General features: G+C 47.9%; 1 protein-coding gene and 1 non-coding gene across 2 annotated transcripts in view; both read left to right on the top strand.

Moving 5' to 3' along the window:
* LOC148163811 (xylosyl- and glucuronyltransferase LARGE1-like) overlaps positions 1-24,959 on the top strand; it is a 304,191-nt gene that overhangs the window by 171,429 nt on the left and 107,803 nt on the right. The gene's annotated exons all lie outside the window — the stretch shown is intronic.
* On the top strand, positions 9,804-9,941 carry LOC114197550 (small nucleolar RNA SNORA76). The gene has a single exon (XR_003606919.1). It is a non-coding gene; the product is annotated as a small nucleolar RNA SNORA76 (small nucleolar RNA).

The following is a 24,959-nucleotide window of genomic DNA, read 5'->3' as shown; positions in this document are numbered from 1 at the left end:
TTTGTCTTACCATACGAGACCTTGGAGGTCAGAGGTGGTTGCTGTCAGTTCTGAGGCTCAATAATGTTGCTCCTCTGGATGGGCATCTCTGCGGGTCTTCTCATCTTCTTGTACTTGCAAGATGGTTGCAGGAACTCCAGGCATCGGTGAACACTAAAAATGATCCCCTCTCCGAGGGCCAGTTTTTAAACATTTACCACACACCCCTGCCTCTGTGTCTTATATTTGTAGCAAGTAACGTGCCGTAGAGGCCCAATATATACTTTTTGAATGAGTGCACAGGTGCCAGATAAAATACAAGACTCTGTTAAATTTGCACTTCAGATAAACATCTAACAATTTTTAGTATAAGCACATCTTACGCATTGCATGGGCATACTCCTGCTAACACATGATTAGTTCATCTGAAGTTCAGTTCTAACTGGATGTGCAGTATTTCTCTGTCCTGAATCTGGCAGCTCCTAGGACATAGGAGTGCCTTTATGGAGATACATTGGAAGGTTTGCCTTTGTTTCCCAAAGTGAGGGCTATCTGTTGTGATCCTGCTTTAAGCATATGGGTTGAAGGTGGAGAGTAGAGTGTAGATTGTGCACAGAGTTGGAACAATTTATCTAGAGGGAAACATGAAATTGGAATTAGTAGTTAGTGATGGAGAATTAACTCAAAATTCAATTGTGGATGGTTTGTAACTCCTTAGAGAGATTTCTTCGTGTTGGTTTCCGAGCAGGGGAAAGAGAGCCGATGCCAGCTGGGATTCGCAGCATGTCCTTGTGGGTCTTTTCCTCCGTGACATCTGTCTGTGATCACATGAGCGATTGGAGCTATGCCGGAAAGAGTAGCAGCTTTAGGCTGCCTCGTCCGATGTCCCCGGAGTTGCGGATGGGGGGGTGGGGGTGGGGGGTGGAGGGGTGGGGCTCTGACTTGTGATCCTTGCCACGTGTCCTGTCACTGGATCGGGGAGCTCGGGAGAGAGAATTTCTGAACTGGGCACTTGTTGGAAATACGGTTTCCCCATTTCCACCCCGGACCTGCTGCAGCAGATGCCCTGGAGGATGGGGGGCCCAGCATTCTTAGCTCTTAACCAGTCCTCAAGGTGGCTTTGCCCGCTGAAGTTTGTGAGCCACCGTTCTCAACTCGGAGGAACTATCGAAGAGGGTTCGCTTTGCAGTTTGAAAAAAGGGCTGCCGTGAACACAGGTGGCCTGGGGAAACCACTTTGAGACTGGTTACTACCCAGATGTTACCCCAGCGTTACCTACCTGCCCGTAGGAACATCAGCTTAAAGCAGCAGGATGGCAGGGGGCTGTTGTACCTCCAAGGAGCGGGGGAGGGCTCAGTGGGCTTCAAAGAAGATGGCCCATGGTAGCGAAATGTCCCACACGTGCTGATGCCAAGATGTGGGAAAAGTCCCGGGATCATGACCTGCCCAGTAAGTGGGCCAGTTAACCTCCTACAACTGCTTGCTCTTCTCCGGACCTCAATGTCTAGTGGTGCCAAGTGACGATTTCAGAGGAACAGCTTTATTTCTGATTCTCTGTTGCCCAGGCTTCTCACACACACGATGAAGGACAGAAGCCCAAGGATTCTGGCCAGCCAAGCACGAGCTGGGGTCTCCTCTTTCCCACCCAGGCTCTTTCCTCTCTGTTTTGTTGCCTTACCCCTTTCTCTCTACACTTGCACACAAGCCCTTCCAACAACAAGCCTTCTGAGGATGAGAGAGGACTGTCTGTGTGACTTGGGTTCCAGAGGACAGCCTGGAGGGAGCCAGGCGTCCTGGGGGGGGTCCGTCAGGCCCGAGTTCAGATTTCTAAACTGGGGATGGGGGGTGAGGAGGGCAGACAGAGTGACTCGGAAGGAGCAGTTCCCCTTCAGACTTGCTCAGTCTGAGTGAAGGGCTGCTGAGCCCAGAGTCAGAGGGGGTGGCGATGAAAGGAGCTGCTGAGAGACTGAATCCCCCCTACCCCCCACCTCTGTGCATCGTCAGAGGCCTGCACTGTGTACACCTGAGGTAGCCAACCCGTGTCCTCCCGTAATCTGCGGCGGCTCAGGTTGGAATTCGGGATGTCCTGGAGGCCGGAGTGCACTTGGAATGGGTCAGTCAGAGGTCTGTGTGTGGTTGCTTGGTCCTTGGAGAATTTCCCGGGGGCAGTGCTAGGCCTGGGTGAGCACAAGATGGGTAGCCATAGGAGAGGATGTCACAGTCCATTTTACCTGGACTTTGTAGGTTATTTTTCTAGTTTCTTTTGTCCCCCCTCCCCCCCCCGCTTTTTTTGGATTGGTTTGGTAGATTTACATTATAGTTCTTAATTTAGCATTTACACGATCAAAGCAGTTGCTGCTTGTCTCCTCCAGTATATTGTGGGGTGTTCTCTATCTCAGTTGGATCTTGCTCATTTAGTCTCATAAAGTGGGTATAATTCTTATCCCCAGTTTACCGACGAGGCCACAGGCTTAGTGAGGGAAGGGGTATGCCCAAGGGTGCACGGGCAAAGAAGCCCAGATTTGAACGGCTTTGTCTGACTCAGGGGTTGCCGCTTTAATTGTTTGCAGGCAAAGCCGACTTCTTCATTTCCGGTCTGTCCAGCATCACAGTGGCTGGACAGTAGGAACTTTCAGCTGTCCTACCCAACTTAGTAGAAAGGCAGGAGCCAGCCCCCAGTTGCCTGGACCATCCTGCGAGGTGATCCGGTTCATCATCGCCAACTGGTGGGGGTTCGTTTTTAAACGCTGAATCTCACAGAGCAAGAGTAAACAGATCCATGAATTTACTATTTATGACGTAAGGAATTTATACCTGCAGGGGGGAAAAAAAAGGCTTAAAACAAAACCATCACCTAGATAATTAAGGACCTATCGGATTAATACGGTGTCAACTTGGTTTGCTGTCTCCAGCCATATATGCTGGCTGGTGTGTTTAAAAATTAACCACCAACGGGGCGCCTGGGTGGCTCAGTCGGTTAAGCCTCCGACTCTTGGTTCTGGCTCAGGTCATGATCTCGGGGTCCTGGGATCGAGCCCCAGGCCCTTGGCTCCACGCTCAGCAGGGAATCTGCTTAAAGGATTCTTTCCTTCTCCCTCTGCCCCTCCCTCACACACATGCTCACTCGCTCGCTCTCAAATAAATAAATCTTTAAAAAAAATAATAAACCACCAAAACCGCAGTATGAATGGACCCCAAACTGTAACGGATGTGCTTCCACCAGCCAGGGATGGTGCCCTGCATTCATATCCTGGAGGCACGGCAGAGGTGGGGCAACTCTCAGTGAAGGACTGTTTGGGATACATTTTAATGTGGTTCCAGAAGGAGGTGGAAATAGCCCTCTCATTTTTCTTTATCTGATTCAGGGGAGGCGGGGAGCTGGAACCTTTTTAAAAACCAGCTTTATCCATTTCTTTAATGATCATCTGAGCAGCTAAACCTTCTGGGACTATTATATATAATTGTTCTCCAAGCTGTGTCCGTTTTCCCTGGTCTGTAGATCTATCTGTCCCTCTTGTCCTTTTTAAGTAAAACTGATTAATTATAAAAAAATAGATGTGAAATGAAGCTTTGAGCTTCTTGGCAAATCTTAGCCCTCAAGTGATGTGATTTTGCTCTGCAGATGAAGAGGTTCATAAAGGGGAGATTTTTGAGGACAAACAAAACAAACTAGCCCCGGGGATAGGCAGTTTCGGTGGCTGTGAATGAGTAGCAGTCATCGGCACTATAGATACTTAAGATATACCGCTTGTGAGGACACCTGCCATGCAAGGCAAAATTCCTGGAGGTGGTAGAGTTGGTGCCACAGGAGCATAATTTAAACTTGACTTTGGTGGAGGCTGGTGGAGGAATGCAAGGGCCAAGGTTACTGGCTCTTTTCCCCCCTGTTGTTGCTTCTACTTTGTTTTTTTAAAAAAAGACTGAGTATATTAGTAGCTTTTCTTGCTGGCCTCAGTAGGATGTGATACCCACAGTGCACGCGCGCGCACGCGCACACACACACACACACACACACACACACACCCTCCCTCTCTCCATCTTTCTCTCTCAACTTCTGTGGCTCTGAGCACTCTTGGTTTCCTCCAGTTCTCTACTTGTCCCTTTCTGTGTCTTGACCACACTTGGAGCCAAGCTGAGATTCCCTGGTGATTTCCCACTGACCATGGAGTGGGGTGTGTGGCTCATCTAGCTGCCCAGTGGCTAGGCTGTCATTCTAACATGCTCATAGCCACGGGGTCCCGAGTCTCCGTGAACAGTCCCTTCTTGTGCTGTTCTCCTCTTGAGGGCCTCTGGTCCCATGACCCATCTGATCCTGCCTGCCCCAAGACTGCTTGGACGTTCAGGAAAGGGCCATTTCTCCAATTGAGGCGGCATCCGTACTGGACCAAGCGCCACTCATGTCCACTGGTTGGCCCGGCATCCAGCTTTCCCGGCTTCCCAACCCAGTTAGCATTTGCCATCTTTTTTTTTTTTTCCCTAAGATTTTATTTTTATGTATTAGAGAGTAGGGGGAGGAGCAGAGGGAGAGGGGCAAGCAGACACCCCACTGAGCACAGAGCCCAATGCAGGGCTCAGTCCCATGACCCTCATCACGACCTGAGCCAAAAATCGAGAGTCAGATGCTTAACCCACTGAGCCCCCCAGGCGCCTCAGCATCTGCCATCTTGTTCTTCACCCCACAAGGTTACTGAATAGGGTAATGGGAGTGGTTAAAGCTCTCTGCAGTCAAATTACTCCTTGCACGTGGTACAGCTCCTGGGCCTGTAATTTTTGCTACTCTTCCTTCTAGCTTGCTCAATATGTGGACAGTTCATATCCATGGTCCTCCATTAGACCCAGAACTAGCCATTTTTTAGGGCCAAGGACAAGGCTTACAGTTTTAGTCTCCCATTTGATGCTTTGATTTACTGTCTCTTCTCTTCTGAGAATCCTTTATTCTTTAAAATCCTAGCCTTACACTTGTTCCTGGGTAATCCCCAAAGGCTTAACACATATTAATACAGTTTGTATTGCATTATTCTGTATTCTTCTATGTTTTTTACCTTCTTGAATTCTTGCAAACACCTTACTGTCATGGGCTGTTGTCTCCTGCTTCTTCGGAAACTGCCCATGGTAGTTCTTTGCTTATAGAGCTCCTCCAATAGGCATTGGCTGAATGACAGTGACATTTCCCAGATGGGAAACAGGGACGGTAGAGTCAGATGCTGATGGTGAAGTTTTCCTTCTTTTTTTTTTTTTTTTTTGGCCTAGCAGGTGTTTGGCAAGAGAAGAAAGTATATCAAAGTAGTGTTGGGATTAATTCTAAGGGCAAAGTTTAATTGGTTCTGGGGTTTTCCATCATTCTGTACCTGGACCAAGGCCATTATTTTCAAAGGCAGCTCATCCCTGCATTGTTTCTGTGGGCGCTGCTGCCCTGATCTGCTGGCTGGGTAGGAGGAAGGTACACTTTAGAGAAGAAAGGTATGGTTTGGGGTCTGATGTAATCCTCCGCTGTCAAGCAGCTGTCCCAGCGTGTTACCTTCTAGAACAAAATCATGGGACTTAATTAAAACCGGGAAGGGTCTTTTGAGGTTACCTTGACCACTCCGTCCACTCACACGTACATTCATGCATTCAGCAAATATTGACCAGGAAACCACTATGTGCAAGGTTTTCCGCAAGGCACCATCAAAAGGCTCTTAGGAAGCATGAAATCCAATTTGGAGAACAGGCATCAATCACATGGGGGCAACTGAGAGTTGTGATCCCACAGCTGAATGGCTTGTAATGAAGGTATTTTTTAAAAATTGGTGCATTGCGATGGAGAATGGGTAGCTCCGCTCAACTATGGTGTCTAGACAACCCTGAATAGAGGAGAATGAGTCATGATGATAGGCCGTTACTGGCTCAACAGCCAACAACACAACCGTTTTAATCCTTGAGCAGTCTTGGCCTGCCTGATGCGAATGACTACTTGGGATAAAGTTAGATCTTAGATACAAGTCCCGTGCTCACTCTGTTTGGACCTGTGGCCCTCTGGTGAGCTGCTTCACCTTCCTGGGTGTGTCTTGTTCTTCAGTGGTATAAAGATGGTAATGACTGTTATGGGTTGGATTTTGTTACTTTCAAAATGCTTTGGCTTAAGACCTCTTACCCAGTACCTCAGACTGTGACTGTATTTGGACATAAGGTCTTTAAAGAGGCAACTGAGGTAAAATGAGATCACGTGGGTGGCCCTAAACCAGCGTTCCCTGTGTCCCTACAAGCAGAGGAGATTAGGATGCAGACACACAGGGGGAAGAGGGCCCTCTGCAAGGCCAGGAGAGGGACCTGAAAAGAAACCAACCCTGTTGACACCTTGATTTGGGTGTCAGGTCTGGGACCTCAGCTTCCAGAACTGTGAGGACATACATTTCTGTGTTGAAGCCGTCTGGTTTGGAATGCTTTCTTATGGCAGCACTGGTAACCTAATGCAGTGACAGTCCCCTGAGGACAGGCACTGTGAGTCAAGAAGGCATGTAATGTCCAGCTTACAGGACGTGGCCCGTGGTGGGAATCCTGACCAGACCGAGTAGAAGTGGTTCCGGTTGGAGTCCCCAGCCAGGTCTCCCTGTACATCTCCTCCTCCTCCTCCTCCTCCACCACCACCACCACCACGACCACCACCACCACGACCACCACCACCACCACCACCACCACCACCACCACCACCACCACCACCTTTGTCGGTAGGTAGACCTGGTGCCTGGTGCCCAGTCCTGCTGATTACATTCTTGTTCAAATAGCAGCTCCGCTGGGTGTCAGCAGCTTCTCTTCTGTGTGTGGAGGCCAGTCACACCACAGTGCCGGCCTCCTCCAGACCATGTGGTTGATGAATTTTGAGCCTTTCATTCCCAGGAAATGGCCAAAGGGGTTCTTTCCGAGGGTCCCGTGGGGCGGTATTTGGGGCTGCATCATTCTCAACCTGCCCAGGCACCTCTGCCTCACTACTGTGGAGGTCCGGTCCAGTTGGTCTGTGTGCACAAACGTCCGTTTGCTGGTGGTCTCCACTCGGTGATTCTGTGGACATTTCCAGAGCCAGGCACCCATTGGTTCCCTTGTTTCTATCTCTGGCTTTCTCAGATGTGCTAACTCTTGTGGATTTTTATGGGGGTACTCGCCCCAGGGCCTGCACGGCACTACCAAAATCACAACAGTGACATCAACCACTTGGGAGTGTGGGTAGCCTGTGGGAGGCAGCTCCATCTGGAAACTAAAAAGGGAAACAACAATCCTCTTCTTTTACTTCTAGATTTTTCTTGTATCTTTGCAGGTAGACAGGGCCAACTAGGGAATTTACAAATTGACACCTTTTTTTTCCCCCAAAGCAGCTTGATTCTTTTTTTTTTTTTTTTTTTTTTTTTTGAGTTCCGTTGATGCCAAAGAACTGGGAGCAAAGAGGAAGGTTGGCTGGGAAGCCAGAGCAATTGGAGAAAGGAGTGGGGAATGATGCATATGTCCCTGGAGTCTTACGTGCTTGGAAGATCTTGGTTGTGTACTGCAAATGTAACCATAAACCCCAGCAAGAGGAGCCCTATAACCATTTCCAGCTGTTAACACCTGGAGACTTTCTAAGTTACAATGAAAAGAGCCTCTCTGGCAAAGCCAAACTTGACTTTTTGAATTTTGTTATATGTGGCTTGGATACTTTTCATACTCCTTTGGGCATTCCCTGTATTTCAGTGATGGACGCCTAGTCAAAATGGTTAGGCTGCTTGTGCCAGAGGGCAGGTGTGATCCTGGGAGGTCTCCCTTTAGCAACTGGCAGGATGACAAGGAAAAAGACCCATCCTTCTAGTGGCAGGACTGTGAGGAAGGGAAGCTGGGGTGGGTTCTTCCTTTTCTCCCTCCCATTTCTTTATCAGTCATAAGGTTCTTCAGCCGGAATTGGTCTCCTGTGTCAGTTCTGGGTCTTCTGAGACGATAGCATTCTTACTTGATGATGGAGGTAATGATTTCTTTTTCACGCTGCTTTCGACCTGCAGTTATTACTAAGATGTGAGCTGGTGTCGGATCTAAAAGAATCTATGATGGTCGCTGCCTTAGGGCAGAAAAGGGCCAACCCATGGGTTTCTGTCTGTGCATTTTGAGGCAAAGGACTTCTAAGATAGGAGGTTAGTTGTGCAAATGACCTGGGACCCGGGTATCTGGTCTTGGTTTGCTGACTCTTTTCCTTTCTTTAAAGCGATTCTGTCAATTTTTACTAGAGTCTCGCCTGGCTGCCTCCAGAGGAGAGTCTGAAATTACATCAAGTTATTTGTCTTAAAATCTATGAGTCTTCATGAGGCCAAGACTGACTTGCCCCAGGTCACACCTGGAGTTACTGACAGAGCCAGGACTTGAACCTGTGGCTTCTTTCCCATCCTGATGCTCTTGCCCTTAGAAGGGAGCTCCTTCTGCTTTCTAGGAACTGTCCCCTTTCTGCTCCCTCCGCACTGCACAGGCTACCCCTGAGAGAGGCCTTCCTGTTCTCTTCCAGGCTCTGATGAGAGGGCCCCTCTTAGGCACCACTAGACAGGTCGGCTGGAGGCCTGTGCGGGGACGTGGGCTGATCCTTGTGCTCCTTGTTCGTGTAATGGGAAGCAGCCCTCAGAAGGACATGTATTTGTATGCAGCTACTCGGATGGCATTGAAATAAACACAGCACTTGTCAAACTACACAGCTAGGGAAGATGAACTGAAATGGAATGCTGACTTTTCTCACCACTGTCTTTGGAAAGCTCCTGCCTTCCTTGCCACCCACCTGGTGGTGGTAACTGTTTGGGGCAGTCTAGCCTTGCAATGAAATGCTTCGGTGTCGGAGACAGCCCTCTCTGTTCAGATCCATTTATTGGTGGATAGGTTTATAATCTGTGGAACTCTTGAGGGAAGTCACTTCCCTGGGCTTCATTGCTTTCATCTATAGACTGGGTAGATCCATGCCTTGCTCAGATTTCGATTGGCTGGCTGACCATGGACTTGAGAGGATGTGCTGGTTTGCATAACAGGGAAGTACGCAGTCTCCTCCCTGGCCTGTGGTTATCTTAATAAGTGAAAGCTGTTGTAGCCGTGTGGGATAACTCAGAGATCTGAATAATTCAGCAGACGCAGCAGAACCGGGGGGGATTCGGGGACTTAGAATCTTCTCCTGGCCCTGTCTCAAATACAGCTCAAGATAGTGATAGCGCGTAGGGGCAGGCTGCTTTACTTGACACGACCTCACTCTTCTCGTCAACCCAGTGGGGCGAACGGAGCACCGTGGGCTGTTGAAATGGGAGCGCGGAAGGGGAGGTGGCCAGCTCCGCGCTGGGATGCAGTCACGGCTCAATCAGTGGCTGTTGGAGCCCAATTGCTGGCAACGCCAGCAGCGCTCTTTCTGGAGAGTAAGCAGCGAGTTCGCCATAGGAACTATAAATTGTGCTTTTACCCTTTAACTCAGTGATTCTATTCTTAGGAATGTACTGTCCCCAAATATAGATCGTCAAAGAAAAGGGGGAGCAGGGAAGCGTGGAGCCTGTCAGAGCGGTTCCCAGCCCTGCGAAAATAGCTCCGGATTGAAAACCGCCCGCACGTGCCCCCCACCCCTTGGCCGCCCTCCGCGGGGGTTTCAACATCACCCAGAGCGCCCTCTCTGACCGCGGAGAAAGTGCGCGGCTTTGAATTTGTAGGATGTCCCCGCGGCGAACCACTGTTGTAACTGAAGCCCGCAGAGGGCTAGGGATTTTTTGAAATCCGTTCTGCAGTCTGCGGAGCGAGCACCCTTCTGCGGAGGGGGGTCGGGTCTTGGGGAGGGGGTCCCCGGGTCCCCTGCTTCAGTGGCAGCCAAAGCACTGCCTTGGAACCTCCGTGGGGCCTGGCCCCTGGCCTCCGGGGGCTGGTGGCAGTGCCAGAGCAAACCCAGCTTGTTCAGATCCGGGGCTGCTTAGAGGCCACCTAAGCAATCCCTTTGGCAGCAAGTGACATTGGGCAAAAGGCACAGCTGTCAGAGGCCCTGAAGAGGTGGACGTGGGCGGAGGGTGTGATACACGCGCGGGGTGAGGGGGGAAGGGCACGGAGCCTGGAGGCTGGCTGGAATTTTACATTTAAAGCCTTTCCGTGTGCAGGCAGAGACTTGCGGAGATTTGGGGGGAGGGGGGCACATGGGGAGATGCAGTATCTCCTCTTCTCGTCTGCCTGGCGTTCTCTGATGGGCCCTGTGCCTTGTGCCAGCGGTGCCCGCGGAGTGGGACTCAGTCACTGGAGACTCAGCCGCGAAGGAAATGTTCACAAAGCTTTTGGCCCCTAGTGAGCATTCAATACACCCTAGGTTGCCTTTCCCCTTCCTGGAGGTGAGGCGCAGGGGTGGGGAGGGAACATCTGAATGGGATCTTTTTTAGGCATAGGGCAGTTCTCCATCCAGGATTTTGGAGGGGACACTCTCAATCCCCGGTCCTGTCCAGCTTTCTGCACCTGCAGGCTCCTACCTGAGTGCAGCCCTGCCAGTACGGGTGTGCATCTTCCAAAACCGTAGAATGGCATTGGGGGAGCTGGCAACAGAGTTCCGTATTCCAGTAGGTTATTCCTCCTTTTCATAATGTCATTACAGTCCATGATAAAAGAAATGAGTCAATAAAATGGAGAATTAGACGTGTGGTAATTCCTGAGATTTAAGATCTAAAAATGTGACGTTTCAGTGCATTCACACGGGCAATCTTACTATATCGTCCCTCTGCTTGATATCCTTTAGCAGCAGCTCCACATTGAGGATAAAATGGAAACTCAGCCTGGTGCACAAATCCGTTCATGGTTTGGCCCCTGGCTGCCCCCTTCCTCAGTTTCATTTTTTTGTGACTTTTCTTTAGCATTCCTGCAGATGCCCCTCAGACAGCATATGGGTGTTAATTTCCCATTGCTCCTATAAAGCATTACCATGAACTCCGCGGTTTCAAACAACGCAGAGGCATTCTTTCCTACTCCTGGAGGTCAGAAGTCCAACATCCGTCCCTTTGGGCTGAAGTCAGGGTGTCACAGGGCCTGTTCCTTCGGGGGGGCTCTGAGGGGACAATCCGTTTCTTTGCTTTTGCTCAGCTTCAAGTGGTTCCCTGCCTTCCTTGGCTTGTGACCTGTTCCTCCGTCTGTGAAGTGTTATCACTCCAGTCTCTGCCTCCGTGTCACAATGACTCGTCCTCTGATGCCAACAGCTCCTGCATGTGTCTTAAAGATCTTGTGATTGCGTTGGGCCCACCCAGATCACCCAGGATTATCGCCCCGTCTCAAAATCTTTAATCATGCCTGCAGAGTCTCTTTGGCCTTCATATTGTAACATTCACGGCCTCCTCGGATTAGCCTTGGGCATCTTCGGGAGATCGTTATTTAGCTTAACCCAGTGCAGTTCCCTGGTCTTTCTGTACCTAGTGTTCTCGCTGCCTGGGACACCTTTTCCTGCTGCTTTTATGAGGCTGATCCCTAGTTACCCTCCAGAGCCCAGTCCTCAGGTCTTCTCCCTCCTCCATCTCCTGCCCCGTTGATCTGGTAACGTGCTTCTCCTGCCTGCCTGGCACCTTGAGCCTGCGCCCTTATTGGCACCGCCACACTGTCTGATCAGGTTTATTTGTCTGCCTGTCCCAATAGTCCTTGGGAACAGAGACTGCACTGTCATTGCCTTGCTATCCCTGCCATGCAGACCAGTGGCCGCACTTCATAGGCACAGGATGATGGATGCCCAGAAATCGGGGGCCAGGGGAGGAGCCAGGCTGCCCACCGTGGAGACCTCCAAAACAGAAGCCCTCTGCCCTGATTTCCACACAGGCTCATCGGCCTGGAATGCGTTTCCTCTTGGGAACTGCAGTCCCCTGGGCTTCAGCGTGTCAAGGTTCCATGTTTTCCTGTCCCTTCAGCTGTCTAATTCCCTCTTTGTTGGGCTGCAGTAGATTAGCTTCCGTAAAAGCGAATAGACAATTTCCTATTAACATTTATATTGCTTTTCTTTTCTATTTCTTGGCGAGGCTCTGAGGACTGGGATGGCTGCAGAAAATGTTCTTTCATCTAAATAATGTCCCTGTTGGGGGCTGGATTCCGGCTTTTTGCTGGGCTGGGGAGAAGAGTGGGTGGGGTGGACTCATGCGCCCAGGAAGCATTAAGGCACAGAAGCCAATCCAGAAACTGCAAGCTAGAGTCTGTAAATGTATATGGAGCGCCCACTGTGTGTCCGCTCTGGCGCTTGGTCTGGGTGCGAAGGATTAGTGTCTAGCGTTTATTAAATGGTTACTATGTGCCAAGCATTGTTCCAGGTGCTTTAATTTTATCGCCTCCTTGGCTTCTTGGAACTACTTTGTGAAACATGGGTCCTATCATCTGAGTTTTACAGGTGAAGAAACTGAGGCAGAGAGAGGTTGCCTTCCATGTTCAAGGTCACACTCTAGTAAGTGACATGGCTCCAGAGCTGACCGAGAAGGCCCAGTCCAGTTCCTTCTCCCCAAAATGCTCATGGTCTGGAGAGGGCATCTGCACCAGCAGTGCGCACTCAAAGGCGAGTGGAAGATCTGCGGGTTTTCTGGGATTTTTGAAGGGCATTCCAGGCAGAGGGAATAATGAAAACAAAAGCAGGGAAGTGTGAAAGTAATTATTTTGTTCAGGGAAGAGTGCATAGCAAGCAGTTCCGGGCAGGATAGGTTGCTTTTAAAGCTGTCGGAAGGGATGAGTGGGTGAGACCTGGAAGGACAGGAGGATGTAGCTGGAGGATGGATTTCCCATTCTGTGGTCCGGGGGTGAGCAGCCAGAGGCCAGGAGGAGGAGGCTGACGGTAGTGTCTCCCCAGCTGTACTGGACATGCACATCTCCTGGTCCGCAAGCCTGGGGCGGGCCTGAGAGTCTGCTCCTCTGACTGGCTCCCCGGTGACGCTCATGTGCTGCGTACCTGGACTGCACTGAGCGGGGAGGGTGTAGAGGGGGCTGCAGGTCTGGAGCGGGGGTGGGGGGCATGGGGGTGAAGATGCTTGGAAATGAGCCCCACCCCACGCTGTCAGGCTAAAGGGTCCGACGGCTCTGTGATAACGTTCTCCAGAAGAATGGCAGCAGATGGAGAGGAAAATGGGGGCTTGGGGCAGAGGTGTTCAGTGAAGGAGGAGAAGGACCCTGGAGTGCCGCAGATTAAGAGGAGGCCGGTGGAAATCGTGGTGAATCAGGGACAGTGAGGTGCCGCAGCATGTGACAACAGTCCCCAGTAACAGTGGCTTAAACCAGAGGGAAGTTGATTTCTCTCCCCCACATCCAAGCAGTCGGGATGTTGGCAGTAGGTTAGTTTAGTGGTTTAAGGGTGTCATTCACAGAATACTCTATTTCGGCTTTGCCATCCTCAGCGGTAGGCCCCATACCTCAGCGTCCAATATGGCGCTAGAGCGCCAATGTCTTCAGTGTAGGCCGGCAGCCAAGAAGAAACAGGTGAGGCTGCCAGAACGGGCACACATCGCCACCGGCAAACTGCCTGTAAGTGGCCTTCCTCAAGTCCCATAGCCATGCTGAGCTGCTGTAGAGGCTATGATATATGGTGTTGTCCCTGGCTGCTTTGCTTCCCTGAATGTAAGCAGGGTTCTGTTCCTAAGCAGGAAAGGGACAATGGACCTGGCGTGCAACAGGGCAGTCCTTGCCACAAGCAGCGTCCGTGGTGGGGACTTGGGGGGGGCGGTTCTTAGAGTATTGTGTGAGGGATGGCCCCTTACGCTCACAAGACTCTGAATCTTCTTGTGCCCTTTTCTTCCCCTGGTTCCTTGGGGTGCGGGTCATTCTCCTCTGTCATAGAAAACCCATCCAAAACCTTCTTCCCCTAGAAGATTCCACTCCACGGCCACCTCCTCCGAGAAGCCCACCAGGACTCTTGAATCAGAATTTCTCCTCCATCTCCTGAACAGAGTGTGGTATTAGCACCTCTGTCAGCCGTCCTCTCGTTCTGTTTTCTGTTTTACTTAGTCATTGGCACGTGTGCTTCTTTAGAATGTGAGGCACATTCAGCTCCCAGCACAGTGCCTGGTGCACCATGAATTCCTAGGACATTTTAGTTCAACTTGCATGAGTAGTTAAGTTTGAGTGCTCAGGCTGATGGCACTGGGAGTTTTTCTTAGAGCAGTGCTTTTCAAACTCTAGTATGAATCAGAATCAGCTGGAGGGTGTATTAGAACAACCCCGTATCTCGTTTCTGATTTAGTAGGTCTTTGGTGGGGGTGTGGGGGCTTAGAATGTGCATTTCTACCAAGTTCCCAGATGACGCTGATGCTCCTGGTCCCAGGACAACCCTTCGAGAACCACTGTCCTTGAGAAACACACAGATTTACTGCTTTCCCCCAGGGGAACCTGCAATGTAAATCAGGCCTGACAACAGACTTGGGGATTAAATACAGAGAAAATAAGTCAAGGGATAAACCAACAGAGAAATATTTGGGGTCAGGGTATTTTGGAGTCTTGTTTCCCAATTTTTTTTCCCAAGCGAATTCTGTTTCATCTAAACCTAGACGCTGCCAATTGTAAGATGCACTGTTACTTTATATAAAGCCAAGAAATTTAAAAAGGCTTTTAATTAAACTGCGACACAAGACTTTCTTATCCTGCTGAATCTTTCCTTTGTACTTATTGAAAGGGCCCTTTTAGACCTAATTAGATGGGTTTTTATCATATTTTACTGCTCTCTTAACATATAAAGCAAAGTGTATTGGCAAATATGTTGATTCTGGCATTCCTAAAGCTTCTTTACATTGAGTCTGGCTCTTCAGAATGTCCTTGCCAGCTCTGTTTGGCTACATTGTATCTTCTTCCTCACCTTCGTGAGCCCTTGAGGCCAGTTTGCAGCTCTGTGGCACTATCATCCTCCTGGCTTCTCTTTCAGGAATGTTGCTAGCGCGCGTCTGATTCTCCACCTCCTCCTGCCTCTTCCCACAACCATTTGGTTCATGGGGTTGAAAGACTGCCCTCTTCCTGGGTCTTCAGGATGTTTCCTGAAGCCACAGACATCTGTTCTGCAGGTTCTAGTGGGGCCAGTCACGTTACCAGTGCCCTGTGGTCCTGTTCCTGCTGGAAGCTTCTTGATGTCAAAGATGTTAGAATGTGAAAACCACTTGGTTTTAGACTCAATACATTTTTTTTTTTTAAATGATCACCCCAGGCTGGGCACATGTTTTTGCGGTCATGGCTTTTCACATAACTGGTCTGTTAGTATTTATGACAGTTGTCCAGGGTCAACCTCATGACCTATTTTATAGCTGAGGGCCTTGGGTCCCCATTAAACATGCAAACAGGCATTCATTCACTCCCCAACTATTTATTGAGCTCCTACTATGTGTCAGCCACTATTATAGGCACTGGGAATACTGAAGTGGAAAATTTTCCAGGGGAATAGTCAAGGAATAGATCTGCAAGATTGAATCACTTAAGTGCTATAAAAAAAAGAATAAGTCAGGGGTGCCTGGGTGGCTCAGTCGTTAAGCATCTGCCTTCGGCTCAGGTCATGGTCCCGGAGTCCTGGGATTGAGCCCCGCATCGGGCTCCCTGCTCTGTGGGAAGCCTGCTTCTCCCTCTCCCACACCCCCTGTTTGTGTTCCCTCTGTCGCTGTGCTCTCTCTGTCAAATAAATAAAATCTTTAAAAAAAAAAAAAAAGTAAGTCAGGGTATGCTGGGTGTTAGGGAAGGCTTTTTGAGTAGACGCTAGAGTGAAGTGAAGGTATACACTATACAGATATCTAAAGGATACAGATTTGAACCAGAGGGAATTCCAAGTGCAAAGGTCCTGTGGCAGGAATGTGTTTGTCTTATGTGAGGAATAGGAAGTCAGTACTTTTCTACAACACTTCTGACCCCAAATGCTTGGAGTTTTTTCCCACCAGTTGTCCATCTCCAGACAACAACTGGATATCCTACAATTCCATTTTGACACTAACCATCCAGAGTTAGTACAGATCCCACAGGTTAAGGGCTCTACCCCATAAGACTGTTCCTACTTCATACTCTAGTCACAAGACCCGGGTTGCTACCTATACTTTTGACCAACCAGCTATAAATTCGGTGGTTCCCACAACCCCCTCTGGAACTCAGGAGAGTGCTTTACTTACCATTGCCATTTTATTTTGAAAGAGCCCAAATGGAAGAGATGCATAAGGCAAGGTACGGAGGGGGCAGAGGTTATGCATGTGCCCTTCCCTGGCATGCTGCCTTCCCAGGACCTTGATGTGTTCATCAACCTGGAAGGTGTCTTAACCTTGTCATTTAGGGGGTTTTATGGAGGCTTCATTACATAGGCATGATTGATGAAATCATTGGCCATTGGGGCTTAATTCTGTCTCCAGCCTGTCTTCCTTCCCTGGAGGTTGGGCATGGGCTGGGGCTGAAAGTGCCAACCCTCTAATTGTGCCTCGTTCTTTCTGGTGACCAGTACCCATCCTGAAGCTACCTAGGGGTCCCCAGCCACCAGTCATCTCATTAGCATAAACAGGACATTCTGGGATGTTAAGAGAGTCCAAGGGATTTTTGGAGCTGTGTGCCAGGAACTGGGGACAAAGACCGAATATATGTGGATCACAGCAAGGAAGCCAGGAGTGCTGGAGCAATGTTAGCTCAAAAAGGCTTGATAAATGGGGCGCCCGGGTGGCTCAGTCGTTAGGCATCTGCCTTGGACTCAGGTCATGACCCCAGGGTCCTGGGATCGAGCCCCGCATTGGGCTCCCTGCTCGGCAGGAAGCCTGCTTCTCCCTCTCCCCTTGTTCCTCCCTGCTTGTGTTCCTGCTCTCGCTGTGTCTCTCTCTGTCAAATAAATAAATAAAATCTTTAAAAAAAAAAAAAAAAAGGGCATACGTTGGGATGTGGCTGAGCTGAAATTTTTAGATCTTTGAGCTCCAAGTCTGGAGTTTGTCCACATGCAGGTAAATGGTGAGAAGTCATCGCAGGACTACACCTCTCTCTGTTTACTGGAGTGAATTTAATCCTTTAAGAAACATCTCGATTGATTCAGCTCCAGTAGCAAGTAGCTGTGCCACAGCAAAAAAATGTGCTCCTCATTGTCACCATTGTGCAGCCCAGAAAGTGCCCATGGTGTCTCGTTCCTGAGCAGCGGTCTAACCAACCCCGGTGGAGGTGACTGACTGCACGCATGGGAAAGTGGGCAAAGGAGGCGACGAGAAAGCAATACAAACATTTCTTTCCCGGGGCATGTTCTCAAAATAGAATACGGGACTTTCAACTCTTTTTTCTTTGAAGAACACAGCGCCAGAGAGAGACTCTGGCAGCACACTCTAGAAGAAAGGACAGAGATCAGGGTTTTGATCCCAGCTCTGCCAGTAATTAGCCATGGGACTCTATCTATTAGAGTCCAGTTACAGACAAGAGGGAATACACTACCTTTTAAACAGAAAAGGATCTATGGCCATTATTGGGTGCAGAATTCCGGGAGAAGCTAGAGGCACAGGCTCTAAGCCGAGCTGTGAGGACCAGTTCTCCACACCACACAGAAGCAGACCACCAGGGAGACTGTGGTTAAGCAGCTGCTGAGACCACTGCCCCCTTGAAGACCACACCCTGTGTGCTGGGATCAGGGTCAGCAGTACGGGCGCCATGTTTTCTTGATATTCATGACCTTCAAGACCAGACTCCGGGATCTAACTACAGACGCCTTTGGAAAGAAACGAATGTCCCATGCTTATGCTTGCCAGAGAAGAGTAGAAGCAGTAGGAGAGCTGCCCCATCTCCTAATGTCCATCCGTGCCTTTCCAGTCTCCCAAGATTGGGTCTGCGTGGTGGAAACTCGGTTTCACAGTGGGTGTCCAGGAGTTAGACAGGAGTTAACAGGTATAAAGGAGCTTAGAAAATGTCTGATGTGGCTCTTGGCGTATGTAGAGGAAAATACTAAGACGATCCTGTTGTAAATAGGAGCAGGTAAAGTGATGCAAACAGAGGTAAGGTTTCCATACTTAAACTGGTGGTATGTCTTTGGAGACTTTGGTAAATCGTGCAGGTATAACAGAGTATTTAGAGCAACCATTAAAAAAGCCATACAAAGAAATCCACTAAAACAAACAAACAAACACAACAGCATAACACCGTAAGTGAATCAAAATGGAATTTTAAAAACTGTTTGAGGACCCCGCAGAAAGGCAGGAAAAGACACGAGATACTATCACAAGCCCACCAGAATGGCTAAAATTAAAAAGACTGACAACATCAAATGTTGGCAAGGATGTGGCACAAGGTAGTTCTCCTACATTAGCTTGGTGGGAGTATCAAATGGTTCATCCACTTTGAAAAGGGGTCTGGTGATTTCTTCTAAAGCTAAACATCTACCCTCTGACCCTTCGGTTTCAGTTGTGGTCCTTGCCAAAACTGAAAATAACCCAGGTGTTTGTCAATAAGAAAATGGGTAATAAACAGACAAACCGCAATATATTAATAGAGTGACCTGTCACTCGTTGAACAATAGAACAAAACCAACAACTGGTATGTGCAACATGAACGAATCACAGAAATGTTACCTATGAAAGAAGCCTTAGCCAAAAGCATATACTTCATGATTCCTAATAGATGTACCTATTTATAATGGGAATAAATCAGAAAAATGATTGCTTTTGGGGAGTGCAGGCAGAGACGGGGAGGGGGTGTGAGTAAATTGCATCATCGCTCCAGAATGTTCTGTGTCTTGAAACGGGTTTAGGTTTTACATTATAGTAAGGTACCTTTTTCCTCAAAAAAGAAAAAAATACACATTACTGAACCTTAGTTAATGCTATCCATACCATAGTGCCTAGGGAATAATGTGCTGGTGACTGCCTTGCTGTTTTGAAATGCATTTTTCGAGAAAAAAGATGGGTTGGTGGATAGATGGGTGGATGTGATAAAGCACAGTAAGTTGTTAGTGTAGAATGTATACACGGGGATGTACATGTTCACTGTGAAATTCTTTCACCTTTACGGTGTGCTTAAAAATTTCATAAGGAAATGTTAAGAAAATTTTTGAAAAAATGGGTAGGATGTATGGTTCCTTCCTTTCCTGAGTCAGGTAGGTACCTGTTGGCTGTTGAGAAAGTCATCCCAGCCGCCCAGCACTACTTTATGGGATGAGGTGACTTTTGCTGAACAGGATAGCACTAAGGACTCATAATTTAGGTGACTGAAGTAGCTGGGATTGGGGATATATGTGGATGCACCCATCCACAGAAGATGCCCAGTAAGTACTTAATCTGTTTCTCTTACTCTGTAATGATCATCCCAAAGTCAGTGTCAGCCATGCAGAGACTGCATCTAGGCATTTTCGTGATAAGGTTAAGTGCAAGCTTTTATAGTTGGACGAAATCCTGGCGGGGGTGAAGGGGGGGAACTTACCTAATCCTACTTTATCTTTTTGTGAATGTACCTAAATCAATTTGGTCATTTAAAAATCTTAGCCGATTTTATAGGTAATAATAGTGGCCAAAAAGTCTGAGTTGGCCAAGGGTTAGTTTCCCACTGTAACCTCCCTACATTCATTAGCCAATATGCACCAAGTGATTCAGGCCACCATGAAAATATCAATGATGTCTCTGTCCTCTGTCCTTTCAGATGCTCTGGCTACCATCTTACAGAAAGGATCACAAGAGGTGGGCATGGCAACGTTGCAGGGACCATTGCTGTTGTGGTAGTAGCTGGTGTCCAGGCAGATAGAAGTCTTTCCGAACAGTGGCTGGAAACAAGACTGCCTAGGGATCCACCCCTAAGGCGCCATTACTGAGGATGGGCAATCTCTCTAGATTTGCAGTCTGTTTATGGAATGAATAGGTGGAGGGAATCTCTAAAATGTTTTAGCCTGTCCACATTTCTTGAAAACATCTCACCAATGAGAGCTCTTTTCTAAAATTCCACCTGCCATTTAACAAGCCACTGTGTCACCAAGAAAACCCCATTCTAAAATTGACTAGATCCAGATCCATTCCAAAATTGACTAGATCCACACCTTACTTCTTGCTTCTGGGTTGAGTTCCTAGTAGAGTGCATCTTGTTTGTTTAATGAAACTTACCACTGTAACTACTTTGAAGAGTATACTTCCATGGCATTAAGTACATTCATGATGTTGGGTAACCATCACCACCATTCATTTCCAGTAGTGCTTTATCATCTTAAATAGAAGCTCTGTGCTCATTAACCAATAACTCCCCGTTCCCTGCGCCCCCAGCTCCTGGCAACTTCTACTTTGTTTCTATGAATGTTTCTATTCTAAGTACCTCATAAATGTGGAATCATACAATATTTGTCCTTTTGTGACTGGCTTATTTTACTTGGCAGAATATCTTTAAGGTTTGTCTGTGTTGTAGCGTGTGTCAGAATTTCCTTTTTAAATTCCACTGTATGTATGTGTAGTGCGTTTTGTTTATCCCTTCATCTGTAGATGAACATTGGGGTTTTTCCATCTTTTGGTGATTTATAGATAAGACTGCTGCCTCTTGTTTTTTTCTAATACTTAAACTTCAGAGAATGTACATATCTCAACACTGCACTTTTAGGGTGATATTTACATAGATTAAGTTTATATTTACATTGCAAAAACCCATATAATACTTTTAACAAAATAATGTATTACGATTAAGCATTACGTTATAGACCAGATACAGTAGGTGGAAAAATCAGAATCCTCCATAGAGCTTTTAGAAGCCTCCAAGCCTCAACAAGATGGGGATGTGGGTCCAGGATGTTGCTGGTACGAAGAAAGGTCACTGTGCTGTATGCACAGCAACTGTTTGCTGACCGCTGCATGAGTAGTTTCCTGATCAGGAAGCAACATTTTTAAGTATTTCACGTCCTAACAGGAGAATGTGTCACTTCTGTATAGGTGTTTTATGCTTATGATGTCTTCCTTTCATTTTAGGGACTTGAGTGGGAGGAGGGAGTTGGCTTAACATGCAGTGCATTAGAAGTTTTAATTATAATTTTAATTTATAATTTTAATTATAATGTTTCCCATGTAACATCATGGGAAATTGGTTCCATGTTAGCTTTTTTGGCACAAGACGTTTTTACCTTTCAGGAATGGATTATTGAAATAACAAGGGAGAGGCTTGCCTTTCGGAGTATATTAAAGATACTGTATGTAACGCTGCTCATTTTGAAGAGGAGAAGAAATAGGGGTGCAGAGTGGGAAAGAGACCTGGTCCCCTGGGAGTCCTTAGGGTTATCTCGAGAAGAGTGGGGTCACCCTCCCAGGCCATAGCTCTTCCTGGTTCCTTAGGGGTCTCCCATTGTCTGCATGTTTGAACCACTGAAAGAACTGGCCCAGAGAGGAGGAGGAGTTGTGGCCTTTGCAAACACTTGTTAGAGAAAGCTGCCACGATGGGCCAGACACGCTGGGAAACCTAGGAGAGATTAATGGGGCTTGGTCAGTTTTTTATGTCCAAGTCTGTATGGACATGTGTGGCTGTGAGCAGAGAGGCACGTGTTGCTTGCTTTGCTGACTTGCGTCCTCTGGGCCTGTGAAGAGCCATATTCCAGTTTGGGGCTCACAGGCTTTCTTACTGTGCCGTCAGTGTTTGCTGGCAGGAAACCAGTCCGATACTGCCACGTCCAGCGCTCAGCCACGCTCGTTCTCTCTTCGATCAAGGTCACGTGCATGGCTTGTGGTGGTAGGGCGATGACAAACCTATTTTTTATTCCTTCCTTCCTCTAATATTTTAGGAAAGGAGGAAGCCACTCTTCCCGACCAGCAACCTCTTCTCCCTCCCTCCCTCCCTCCCCCCGCTCCAAATGCCAACTGGATTCGCGTTCTGCTGTCATGGCTGCTTGCGCACCTGCCTACAGTATGTGGCTGGACTGTGGAAAGCAATCGCACAGAGCCTCTGTGGGGTTTCTGTTTCCCTTAGGTACCGTCTGCTCTCTAGCCAAAGGATGGTTCCAGCAACGGCCAGGGCTGTGCATTTGACCTGGGGTCCGTGCTTGTGGAGGGGGTTCCAAGCAGGGTCCCTGTGAGCTCTGTTCTGTGCAGCGGCTGTGGCTTTGTGGGACTGGCAGAGTCCAGGAGAGTCCTGGATGGCCAGATGCTGTGTGGGGGAAGGGACCAGCTGGGGCTGTGGGGAGGTGGCAGCGTGGGACCCCCTCCCGGCGCCGGCCTCGTTGGCTAGAGGACCCCCGCTAAGCCGGATGGAGACGGCACAAAAACTGATCTTGAACTTGGTTGCCTCTGTCGGGAAGGTCCCAGGATGTTTTTCCTTTTCCCTTTTATCCGTCTTCTCTCTGGTCTCTTTGCCTTCTCACCGCTGTCCCCTGTGATCTGAGGGGGAGGGGGTGCTTCTCTTGCTCCTTACCTTCCTCTTTTCCCTGCTCTCCTTTCCTCCTTTCTCTCCCCCCGGGGTCTCTAGAAAAAGGAGCCTGGAGCGTGTTAGAATTCTGCCTCCTCTTGATGAGTGTGTGTGGGAGCTTGGGCACCAGTGTCTTCAAGGGTTAAATGAGGATGTAGATCCGTCCATTCGGGGTTGTCGGGAGGTCTGGCTCATGAGCGTGCTCACTAGAAATTTTATAGCCCTTACATCTATATATTACCTATATATAATACTCCCATTGTGTATATATAACCCATCCCACATGGTTCTACATGTGTATACTCAGTCCTCAGGACCACCCACAAGACAGGACCACTGTCTTCAACTCACCAGTGAGGAAACCACACCTGGAGAGATCAGCCAACTCACTGAAAGTCACACGGCTCTATGGTGAAGCTGGTGTTTGTATCCACCCTGCCTGGCTCCACCCTTCACACCATGGCAAGATTACCCATGGAATCTTCTAGAACATGGGGAGATGAGGGACTAACATTCAGCATCTATGGGTGAAAGTGTTTTTTTTTTAAGTTTTTACTTTAATTTCAGTTAATATCCAGTGTTACATTAGTTTTAGGTGTATGGTATAGCGATTCAACAATTCCATACAGCACCCGGTGCTCATCATGGCAAGTGCACTCCTTCATCCCCATCACCTGTTTCACCCATGCCCCCACCCCCTCCCCTCTGGTAACCATCGGTTTGTTCTCTATAGTTAAGAGTCGGCTTCTTGATCTCTCCTTTTTCCCCCTTCGCTTGTTTTGTTTCTTAAATTCCACATATGAGTGAAATCATATGGTATTTGCCTTTCTCCGACTTACTTTGCTTAGCATTATACTTTCTAGCTCCATCCATGTCATTGCAAACGGCAAGATTTCATTCTTTTTTATTGCTGAATAGTATCCCATTGTGTATATATAATGCATCTTCTTTATCCGTTTATCAGTTGATGGACACTTGAGCTTCTTCCATATCTTAGCTAAACATACGGGTGCATGTATCCCTTTGCATTTTTTGTGTGTTTTGCATTCTTTGGGTAAATACCCAGGAGTGCAATTGCTGGATCATGAGGTAGTTCTATTTTTAACTTTCTGAGGAACTTCCATACTGTTTTCCAGAGTGACTACGCCAGTTTGCATTCCCACCAACAGTGCAAGAAAAAGGTTCCCTTTTCTCCACTTTCTCACCAACACATTGTTTCTTGTGTTGTTGATTTTAGCCATTCTGAGAGGTGTGAGGTGATATCTCATTGTAGTTTTGATTTGCAGTTCCCTGATGATGATGTTGAGCATCTTTTCATGTATCTGTTGGCCATCTGGATGTCATCTTTGGGGAAATGTCTATTTGTACCCTCTGCCCATTTTTTAATTGGATTTTTTTGGGGTGTTGAGTTTTATAAGTTCTTTGCATATTTTGGATACTAACCCTTTATCAGATACCTTCTTTCATTCCATAGGTTGCCTTTTAGTTTGGTTGATTGCTTCCTTCTCCGTGCAGAAGCTTTTTATTTTGATGTAGTCCCAGTAGCTTATTTTTGCTTTTGTTTCCCTTGCCTCAGGGGGCCTATCTAGAAAAAAGTTGCTATGTCTGATGTCAGAGAAGTTATTGCCTGTGTTCTCTTCCAGGATTTTTATGGTTTCTGGTCTCACATTTAGGTCTTTAATCCATTTTGAATTTATTTTTATGTATGGTGTAAGAAAGTGGTCCAGTTTCCTTCTTTTGCATGTAGCCGTCCAGTTTTCCCAGCACTATTTGTTAAAGAGACTATTCCTTTCCCATTGGAGGTGTGTGTGTATATATATATATGTATACATATATATATATATATTTTTTTTTTTTTTTTGGATTGGAAAGGAGTACAAGCTTTATTCAGGAGGCTGGCGGACTCTTGTCCAAAAGCCAGCTCCAAGGTTTCTGCCTGGTCCAAAGATTTTTAAAGGAGTTTAGGGCAGTTAATCAGTTAAGGGAGTGCAGTGGTCTGTGACAGTTCTTGATTATAATGCAGTCTCGGTGGTGCAAACTACAGACTTAATCACAGCGCTTGGAGGTTGTGTAAGAGGATCTGGTTCCTTGGCGTTCTGGTTGGTGCAGGAGTCCCCGGTGATGTGTAAAAGTGCTTTGTTCTTTCTAGAAAAGAATGCATGATCTGAAACCACAGGCTGGTTCCCTTGGAGTGGCCCCAGGGTTTGGACTCTTCGGGGCTCATTGGGGCCACAGGTGGAGGGACCTTCTTTCAGGAACTGTGATGCATCACCACGAGGAGGAAGCGCAGAGCTCAGCCCCTGAGGGTGTCCAGACCACCTTCTGGAGCTGCATGGCTGAGTGCTAACCACGGATGCCTGGAAGTCATGGAGACCCTCCCGGCTGGCGCCCCCTATGGGGTAACACCATTACAGCTTCTGTGGCTGGAGGCTCCACTCCCCAGGCCACCACTGGATATTCTTCCCTGCTTTGTGGCAGTTTAATTGACCATATAATTGTGGGTTTATTTCTGGGTTTTCTCTTCTATTCCTTTCATCATGTGTCTGCTTTTGTGCCGTTACCGCACTGTTTTGATGACTGCAGCTTTGTAATATAACTTAAAGTCTGGAATTGTGATGCCTCCAGCTTTCCTTTATTTTTTTCCATTTGCTTTGGATATTTGGGGGTCTTTGGGGTTCTGTACAAATTTTAGGATTGTTTGTTCTAGTTCTGTG

Source organism: Eumetopias jubatus, unplaced genomic scaffold (genome assembly GCF_037043125.1).
Source record: "Eumetopias jubatus isolate StellerSeaLion01/CBP00866 unplaced genomic scaffold, mEumJub1_p1.0 scaffold_8, whole genome shotgun sequence".
In the NCBI taxonomy this organism is placed as follows: domain Eukaryota; kingdom Metazoa; phylum Chordata; class Mammalia; order Carnivora; family Otariidae; genus Eumetopias; species Eumetopias jubatus.
Note: the sequence above shows the minus strand (reverse complement) of the source record. Positions and strands in the feature narration are given on the sequence as shown.